This window comes from Sceloporus occidentalis, unplaced genomic scaffold (assembly GCF_023333645.1).
Source record: "Sceloporus occidentalis isolate IW3139 unplaced genomic scaffold, rSceOcc1.0.p SCAF_137, whole genome shotgun sequence".
In the NCBI taxonomy this organism is placed as follows: domain Eukaryota; kingdom Metazoa; phylum Chordata; class Lepidosauria; order Squamata; family Phrynosomatidae; genus Sceloporus; species Sceloporus occidentalis.
The window spans coordinates 1,352,524-1,361,974 of record NW_028317117.1 but is presented as its reverse complement, the minus strand read 5'-3'; positions in this window follow the sequence as shown (position 1 = coordinate 1,361,974).

Below are 9,451 nucleotides of genomic sequence, written 5' to 3'. Positions count from 1 at the left end.
ACTCCCCAGAAAAGGAGACTGGCGATGACCTATTACCACAAACTTCATGCTGACATTGTTCTCCTCCAGGAAACTCACCTACGCTCCTCTCACCTCCCCCAATATTGGGGTAAGTGTTTTGGTACCCACTTTCATGCCACTCACCCCTCACAAAAGCAGAATGAAGTCAGCATTTTTATCAAAACGGCACTTGGCTTTCAGCACCACTCGACCAAGAAAGATAAATGGGGCAGATATCTCCTTATCACGGGTCTCCTGCACAATAAACCGACAGCAATTCTTAACGTCTATGCCCCTTCTACCTCGGCAGCCTCTTTTTACTTCACCCTCGCGGACTCCCTGTTGCCTCTGAGAGGTCATCAAATATTTGTTGGGGGCGACTTCAATATGCTCTGGGATCTACACTTAGACAGACGGGGCCCTGCTCTGCTGGCCCATCCTCCGCTCAACTCTAAACATCTCAAAGATTTTGCAACTACATCAGCCCTAGTTGACGTGTGGCGTCTGTTCGTGGCCCAGCATCAGGCTAATATGGTCCGTTCCTCGAAGATTCACCCTATTATCTGGTCTGACCATGGAGCTGTTGAATGCATCTATCGTCTATCTGTTTGGCATCCGGGCCCCAAGCACTGGAGACTGGACGAGTTTATGCTTACAGATCCGTCGGTGCTAGAGGAGATTTCGGGCGACCTGGATGAATTTTTTTCGTTTAATGATACCCCTGACATGGACCCGCTTTTGATTTGGCAGACGCATAAAGCGTATATTAGAGGCTCCTTTATACGTATAAAAGCACGTCGCAAGAAGCTGCACCAGGAGGCTATAACATCCCTTACCAACAAAGTGAGCGCTTTGGAAGCGACGCACAAGGACTCCTTGGATGCTGCTGCACTGCGCGAACTGATCCAACTAAAAGGGGAATTGAACCTTCTCCTCAGTAAAGATGTATTGTACTCGCTGAATGCCACTAAACAGAGATTCTTTAAAAAGGCCAATAAACCCGACACGATGCTGGCTAGGAGATTGCGCTCTCAGAGAAAGGCACAAAATATCTCGAAGATTATTGACTCGAATGCTAAAAGCTGGTTCCACCCTGCGATACAGCAGATCAATTTGCGTCTTTTTACCAAAGCCTCTACGATGGCAAGAAGGCTCCCCTTACAGCTCAGGACCCGACTCACCTTCATGCTTTTTTGGACTCGGTGTCCTTGCCCAGGCTCTCAACGTCCCAGTTGGAGCGGCTCGGCGAGCCCTTTAGCGAAGAGGAACTTCGTGACGCCATTGCCTCCCTCAAGGCATCTAAAGCCCCGGGACCTGATGGCCTTCCAGGCTCTTATTATAAGAAATCCAACGTCAGTTACTGCCTCGTGTGCTCTCAATGTTCAATGTATTCCTCACAGGGGTGCCTCCGACTTGAGAAATGCAAATGGCCAAAATCATCGTCATACACAAGGAGGGGAAGGACCCCGCTAGCTGTAGTAGCTATCGCCCCATATCCCTCATCAACGCGGATATCAAGTTGTATGCAAAGCTGCTGGCGACCCGCCTGGGGACTGTTCTGCCCTCCTTGGTGCATCCGGATCAAGTGGGATTTGTTCCCAATAGAGAGGCCCCAGATAATATTTGCCGAACAGTTGATCTAATTGAAGTCGCCAAACTCACCAACCAAGAATCCCTGTTGTTGGCTTTGGACGCCGAGAAAGCCTTTGACAGGGTCGGCTGGTATATGTGGGAGGTTTTGCGGAGATTTGGCTTTCATGAAGGCTTTCTGCGGAGTGTCCGTACGCTCTATGACCAACCATCCGCCACAATTGCCCTGATGGGCTGTGAATCTTCCTCTATTGAAATCAGGAACGGTAACCGTCAGGGGTGCCCTTTATCCCCGCTCCTGTTCGCACCCCCTGGCAGCGGCCATCCGACAACACCCAGATATCACGGGGATTGTGGTCTGGGACACTCAGTACAAATTAAGCCTTTTTGCAGACGACGTTTTGCTTACGCTTACCAACCCTGTGGTGTCCCTTCCTAATCTGTATAGCACCCTTCCAGAGTTTTCATGGATCTCCGGTTATAAAATAAACGAGACCAAGTGTGAGGCACTAAATGATCCAGTCCGATCGTCTATTGCGTCTTCATTTGGATTTACTTGGCAATCATCCAGGTTGAAATATCTGGGTATTTACCTCACCAATGACTTCCACTCCCTATACAGGACTAATTATCCTCCGCTCCTCACAGCCCTTCGGAAAGAGCTTAAACGCTGGTCCCAATACCCTATCTCGTGGCGGTTCCCAATCTCTATCTGTATTACCTGGCGGCCAGGATATCCCAACTGGAAGCCTCGTCCCTTCCCCCAGGTACTCTCCCCTGGATCGACATAGAAAGGGGATTTATGTCTTGCTCTGACCTTCATGTGGTCCCCTGGCTGGACCCTCTGGTACCCCCGGAGGCTCCCACTTTACGGGCGATCACCACTACTCTCATTTGGCGCAAATGGAGACGTAAATTATCCCTCATGGGTGCCGTATCCCAGATGTCGCCTTTGTTGCACAACCCCCTCTTTCAGGATGGTGTCCAAGCGTCTAAATTTAGGTGGTGGCGGGATGCGGATTTGACCAGACTCGGAGCATTGGCTAAAGGTAATAAGGTGCTCTCATTTCAAGTACTCCAGGAGACTAAAGGTGTCCCCAATTCGGAACTGTTTCGCTACCTACAGTTGCGCCATTTTGCCCAATCACTGCTTCGTGCCGGAGATCTCTCGGCCCTCACGACCTTTGAACAGCGCTTTCTACTCCACAAACGCCTCCGAGGTTCTATATCGATACACTATGCTCACTTTGTGTCCGTGCTTTATCCCCGGCCGCCAGCTTACAGATCTCTATGCCACAGGGAACTCCAGGAGGAGTTCCCTGACGAATCGTGGGATGAGGCCGCGGAACACATCCACAAGCTCACCGCCAACACGGTCATCCGTGAAAGGTCTTATAAAGTCGTAGCCCACTGGTATCTGTCGCCTGTGAGACTCTCGCGCATGACCCAGGAGGGCGCCCGCAGCTGCTTCAGGAATTGTGGGGAACCTGGTACTTACCTCCACGCCTGGTGGACGTGTGAACACCTTCGCCCGATTTGGTCCTCCTGTTTTGACATGTTGTCACGAGCGCTTGGCATTGTCATTACGCCATCCCCTGAGCTCGCCTTGTTACTCATGGACACAACGGACTCTTTGTCCCCCACCGCTTCTCATCTTATTCACCATGTATGTGCGGCAGTAAAACAAGCAATAGCCCGACACTGGAAGGGTCCTCCTCCCACTCAGGGAGAAATTAACGCTAACATCTGGCATATTTTTACTATGTAAAAAATGACGGCTACCCTGCGAGATGACGTGCCAAAATTCGAGGCGATCTGGGATCCTTGGATATCTACCTTTATGGATCTTGTTGGAGTCCATTCCGTTCTGCGCCTCTAGGTCCCTGGGGACATGTGGTTTTTTTTTCGTTTTTTTTTTTCCTTTCTCTTCTCTTCTTTTCTTTTCCCTACCCCCTCCTCTCTTACTCTCTCCCCTTCACGTCTCTTCCCTCTCATTCAGAAGTAGTCTCTCGACACTTCCTGGTCCATTTTTGTGTATCCGATGTATTGCGCCATGATCAACGCTTTCTGTTATGTGCTTCCTCTGTATATGCGCGTTGACTTTACTAGTGCATTATGTGTATGTTTTTGACCTCAGGCGCGGGATGTACCTGTTCAATGACCGTGCGACTATTGAGTTTTCTGTCCTCTACGTCTGCTTTGTGACCAATGCTAATAAAAAGATTTAAACAAAAAAAAAACTGTACCTGAGCCTTGTGGCCATAGAGGACGATGCTTAAGATCCTGAAAAGTGACATTTATGTCTCCCAACTAAAAGAATCTTGTTACAAAACAAAAGTAATAAAAATAAAGCCTAGCTACCAATTGGCATACCTGGGGATTCTCCATGTTTTGCCCGGAGACTCTGAGTGAAGTATCACTTCTCTGGGTGATAGCCCAAACTCTCCAGGTTTTGAGAGCGGTTGTGTCAGGATCTGGGTCCATACAAACGGCTGTAATGACCCAGAGCGCCCAAAGATGGTGTTCAGGAGTTATTGCGCAGTAGTGGAGTTGGACAAGGCCTGTTGGTGGGCGACTGCACTCTCCCGGGATGGCATCTAGGGTTGTGCAGCCACATACCAGTGCCCTGACATAGCAGCGGATGTTGTCCAGAACAAAGCAGAACTTGGAGATATACTGCAAGCACCCTGGAGCAGGCATGAGACATAGCACTAGAATCATGTGCAGGATACTGCAGGCTAAGAGTATGGAAGCTAAGCAGAGTGTATAGCAGAAACATAGCAAGCAAGGAGGACATAGAAAGAAACAGGGAAACCGAGCAAGGAAAATAGGAAGACAAGACATACCTGGTACAGAGCACAACAAAGGACAGGGAACAAGGCAAGGAATACAGGGGATGGAGCCAGAATCCCCCGACGCTTCTACTTAAGCAAGGATAGGATATCTTAACTGGGACATGGGGAAAGGAGGGAGGAACCAGAATCCTCAGATGATACAAGGTAGGAGGGCAAAGGTACACAAAATACAGACACACATGAACACAGGCCTAGCCTAGGACTATAAGATAACAATTGGAGATTCCGTCATATCATATGGCCATAGTATGCTCAGCCCACCACTATGCCAAAGTACTCCAATATTCGGTGGGTCCTAGCACTAAATCCTGCCTACAGAATTACTAAAGATGAAATCTAAACACAGAACACAGATCAAACCATACCTGAGACTGCAGACTGAGATAAACAAAATGGGTGGGGCACAACTTATAAAGGAAACATAAGCTGAAGCCAAGAGCAGGACTGGAATCCAGGAATCAGAGGTTCAGGACAGAGCATACAGAAATGCAGGAACTGATTACAGAACATGGGAACAGAGGCAGGGCAAGGAAACTGAAGCAAGGCAAGGGAACCAGAGATGAGCAGATCCCAGAGTTCTCCGTGTCAAACCTGAAGGGTTCCCAGGTATGCCTATGCACCTGTCCTACCTGTTTACCTAGTAGCTCCACCTCTGCTGCTTCTATCAAAGGGGTATAATAAACATGAATATAGAGGAAATTAAAGGGGGAGAAAAGTCCACTCAATTCACCTAAAACACAGTAATGCTCCCTCTTTCTTTTTTTGTATGTAGTCTGTAATTCTGGTTAGCCCAAGTAATTTGTACACCGAATGTGTTATCATTTTATCTGCACTTAGTTAAGTTACAGAATATTTTTATTCATATTTTTATTTCATAAAAACTGAAGTCAAGATCAAAATGAAAGACAATGTAAGAAAAACTAACTAGCAGTAATTAAAGGGTTTTATAAAACAGATGAATACATTGAAAGTTAAAGTTGAACACTTAAAAGTAGATAGGTGGCTGCTAATTATTTATTCATATTCTTGAGCACATATGTCTTTGTGTTCATTTCAGGACTAAATAGAATTATGTAGCATTTAGGAAAAAATATACAGCTTAAAAGTCCAAAACTTGACATCAATATAGCAAAAATCTCTACAGCTACCATGTATTTCCCTTTAGTGCTCAGATAGGCCGGGATCATTGCAATCCAAACACTGCAGAACACCAGCATGCTGAAGGTGATGTACTTGGCCTCATTAAAACTGTCCGGTAATGACCTGGCTAAAAAAGCTATAATAAAGGAAACAGCAGCCAGAAATCCCATATAACCGAGGACAGAGTAAAAGGCAATGACTGAACCTTCATTACATTGAATGATGATTTTTCCTTTTTGAGAGTACAGATCCTGCTCCTGAAATGGGGGTGAGATAGCTAACCAGCAGATATTAATTATAACTTGAACAGATGAGCAATACATGACGGTGGAATTGGGTAGCTTGACTCCAACCCATTTGTGCCATGCACTGCCAGGCTTGGTGGCTTTAAAAGCAATACAGACCATTAATGTCTTGGCCAGCACACATGATACAGCCACCGAGAAGATGATTCCAAAAGAAGTATGACGGAGCATGCATGTTATATCCACTGGACGACCGATAAACAGAAACACAGAAAGGAAGCTCAACATGATAAAGAACAGAAGAATGAAGCTGAGACTCCTGTTATTAGCTCTGACTATTGGTGTATTCCAAAATAAAGTAAACACTAATAGTATTAGACCAGCCACAAAACATAACAGAAGTGAAACTGATGCAGAGATGAAAGTCAACAGGTCATCCTTGTAGGATAGAAACTCGATCATCTTGGGAGTGCATCTGTCTTTCTTCTCGTTTGGCCATTGATCTTCTGGACATTGTATGCAGTTTTCACTGTCTGCAAAATTTGTTTGTTACAGAAATATTATAAATCACAGAAACTAATCAAATACCGTATTTGCTCGATTATAAGACGACCCCCCAAAACCTGAATATTAATTTATGAAAAAAGCCTGAATATAAGACGAACCTAAGTTTTACCAGTAAATGTTAATTCATGTAAACTATGTGAACAATTTTTTTTTTAATAAAAGCTATGATTGAGAAAAATATTTTATTTTTATTTCCTTTTTTTTCCACCTGCCCCCCCCAGTTATGCACATCTGCTCCCTGGCTTACCACTCTGCCCCAGAAATGCCTTATACCCCCTATATGCCACTGTGCCCCATGATATGCCTTTTAACCCTCTAAATGCCACTGTGCCCCATGATATGCCTTTTGACTCCCTATGTGCCATTCTGCATCCAGAATTGCCTTATACCCCTATATGCCACTCTGGCATTTAGGGGGTTAAAAGGCATATTATGGGGCAGAGTGGCATATAGGGAGGTATAAGGCATTTCAGGAGGCAGACTGGCGTATAGCGGGTTAAAAGGCATTTCTGGAGGCAGATTGGCATTAAGGGGGTTAAAAGGCATTTCACAGAGCACTCTGCCTCCAGAAATGCCTTATGCCCTCCATTTAACACTCCCTCCCCCTCCCTCCTCCAAACTTACCGGAGCTTCTGAGTCCCCGGTGCGTAGTCCGGGCAGCGTGTAGAGCTCTACGCGATTCGCGTAGACAACTTACGCTGCAGCCAGGAGGAGGTGCGGTTAGCGGCGGGGGTTGTCTGCGATGGAGGCAGACAACCCCCGCTGCTAAACGCACCTCCTCCCGGCTGCAGTGAAAGCTGTCTACGCGAATTGCGTAGAGCTCTACACGCTGCCCGGACTAAGAACCGGGGACTCAGAAGTACCGGAAAGTGGGGGGGTACAGGAGGATCCAGGTCCCCTGCATCGCTGCGGGGGTTCTGGATCTTAGTCTCATAGTCAGACCTAGTTGTAAGACAACCCCGATTATAAGACGAGGGGTATTTTTCAGAGCATTTGCTCTGGAAAAAACCTCGTCTTATAATCGAGCAAATACGGAACTGTCATCTAGCATCATAATAATGTAAAAAATATATATATTTCATTTTTTTTTACGCTAATTGTAAATACCAAAATTATGAAACAATGTCAAATGTACATTTGACATAAAGGGAAGTTTATTATGAGATCCAAAATATATTTAAAAGTAATTTGCTTTGGTAGCTTTTTTAGTTGTTTTTAAGTTGTGCTAACTTCTATTTTTATTAAATCCACAGTATTTCAGGTGTCCAATTCTGGACAGCTGTGTTGGAGATGTGGGAACAGGTGAAGGCTCCAGAAGTGGAGGAGGCAAAGTGTTAGCTGCAACGTTAGCTACAGACATCCAATAATTTGTTTTCATCTCCTTGGGCTAGTCAGGGGATATAGGAAAATCTCCCCAACCAGCACATGCTTCCCAACGCGAGCAGGACGCGTGGACAGCTATCAGCTACTATGTCCTACATGTATGTCCTTGGGAGCTGCATATAAGTCGGGTAAACGTGTCCTAGCTGTTTTATCTTGGTCTACTCTACTAGACAGACACCTTGACTATCTATCATAGTGCCCTGTCATAAACAATAGAATACCTCAGTCAGCCTAACACAATGATTAATGAAAATCTTTGGAGGTACAATTTGATGGCTTCAGCTAGTTTCTTCTTCAGTTTATTTCATTTTTATAAATGTACAAAATATTGTTTTAATTGCAATACTATTAAATGAATTACTCTTTTGACAATATTATAGTGTTACTTTTTACCAGATACATTGGATATTTCCCCCTCTGAGCATGGGACGCAGCTATAACAACAGGTGTGTATAGTAGATATTGGAACTTTTCTTTCTCCAGGTAAACATTTAGAAGAACACCATGATTGTGGTATCTAAAGGAATTAATTATAAAAAGAATAGATAAGCAGGCATGACAGGAGTAGCCTCGACTCTTGGGCTATGCCATGCCCAATTATGCCCCCCCCAAAAAAAAACAGACAACAATGTGGAATGAAAAGGCCACAACCGATTTATTAAAGTCATTGCAACCTGTGAACATAAAAGGTGCATTAACACGACAATGACCCAAAACCATTTACAACCGAGGACCCATAAGCTTGCCAGGATCAACCGGGGCCAAACCATAAACATCACCTATGGGAGGGCATCCTGTAAAGCCCCGCCCCATCTGAGGTTCCCGCAAACACGCCCAGGCAGGAACCTCCCACCAACACTTTATCACCAGTGGCTATAACACAACATAACACCCCTTGGCTATCTGGAAATGTTTAATAATAAATGCAAGACCTTTGCAAGTAATGGTGTACCAGGAAAATCATGGAAAATTTAACCTAGATGACCAATGTCATAACTGGCATGTCATTGTTATAAATGGTCCCACGTCATTGTGATCTTGGTCACAGAGGTTGCTGACTATTGTGTGACCATAGTGGTCAGTCTACAGCAGATCCCCTGTGCTTTCATGCATGTGAAATTTAATTCTTAGGGTAATAGGGAGACAGTGGAGGATTTCAGAGTGGGGAAGCAGAAGAAGAGTGGCGTGCAAGAAAGATAATGAGTTCAGTTTTACAAAGATAAAGTTTAATGTAGTGTTGTGAGATCCATGAAGAAATAGAAGACAAGCAGTTGGTAATACGGGACATGAGAGACGGAGAGAAAACAGGATGTTTCCATATAGATAATACTGGAGTTGATTAGTTTGCCAAGAAATGAAGTATACATCTACGTGCATACTGTTCCCTTACCCATACATATACACTAACTATGCTTTACCCATAAAAACACACTCCTGCCTCTTGCTTAGCCAAATAAATGTACCCCTTCCATAGCCCCCAAGTCACCTCTCCACAGCTACTACATTTTCACCCTTTACAGCTCCAAAGTCACCACCAAGTCACCCTCCCACAGCACCTTATTCCTACTTTGGAGCACTTTTTTTATTGGACACAACTAGCAAAGTCCTCCTTTCATCCTTCCGTGCAGGGGTGTATCATGCAATGTCATGGTGTCAAAATAGATTAGAGTT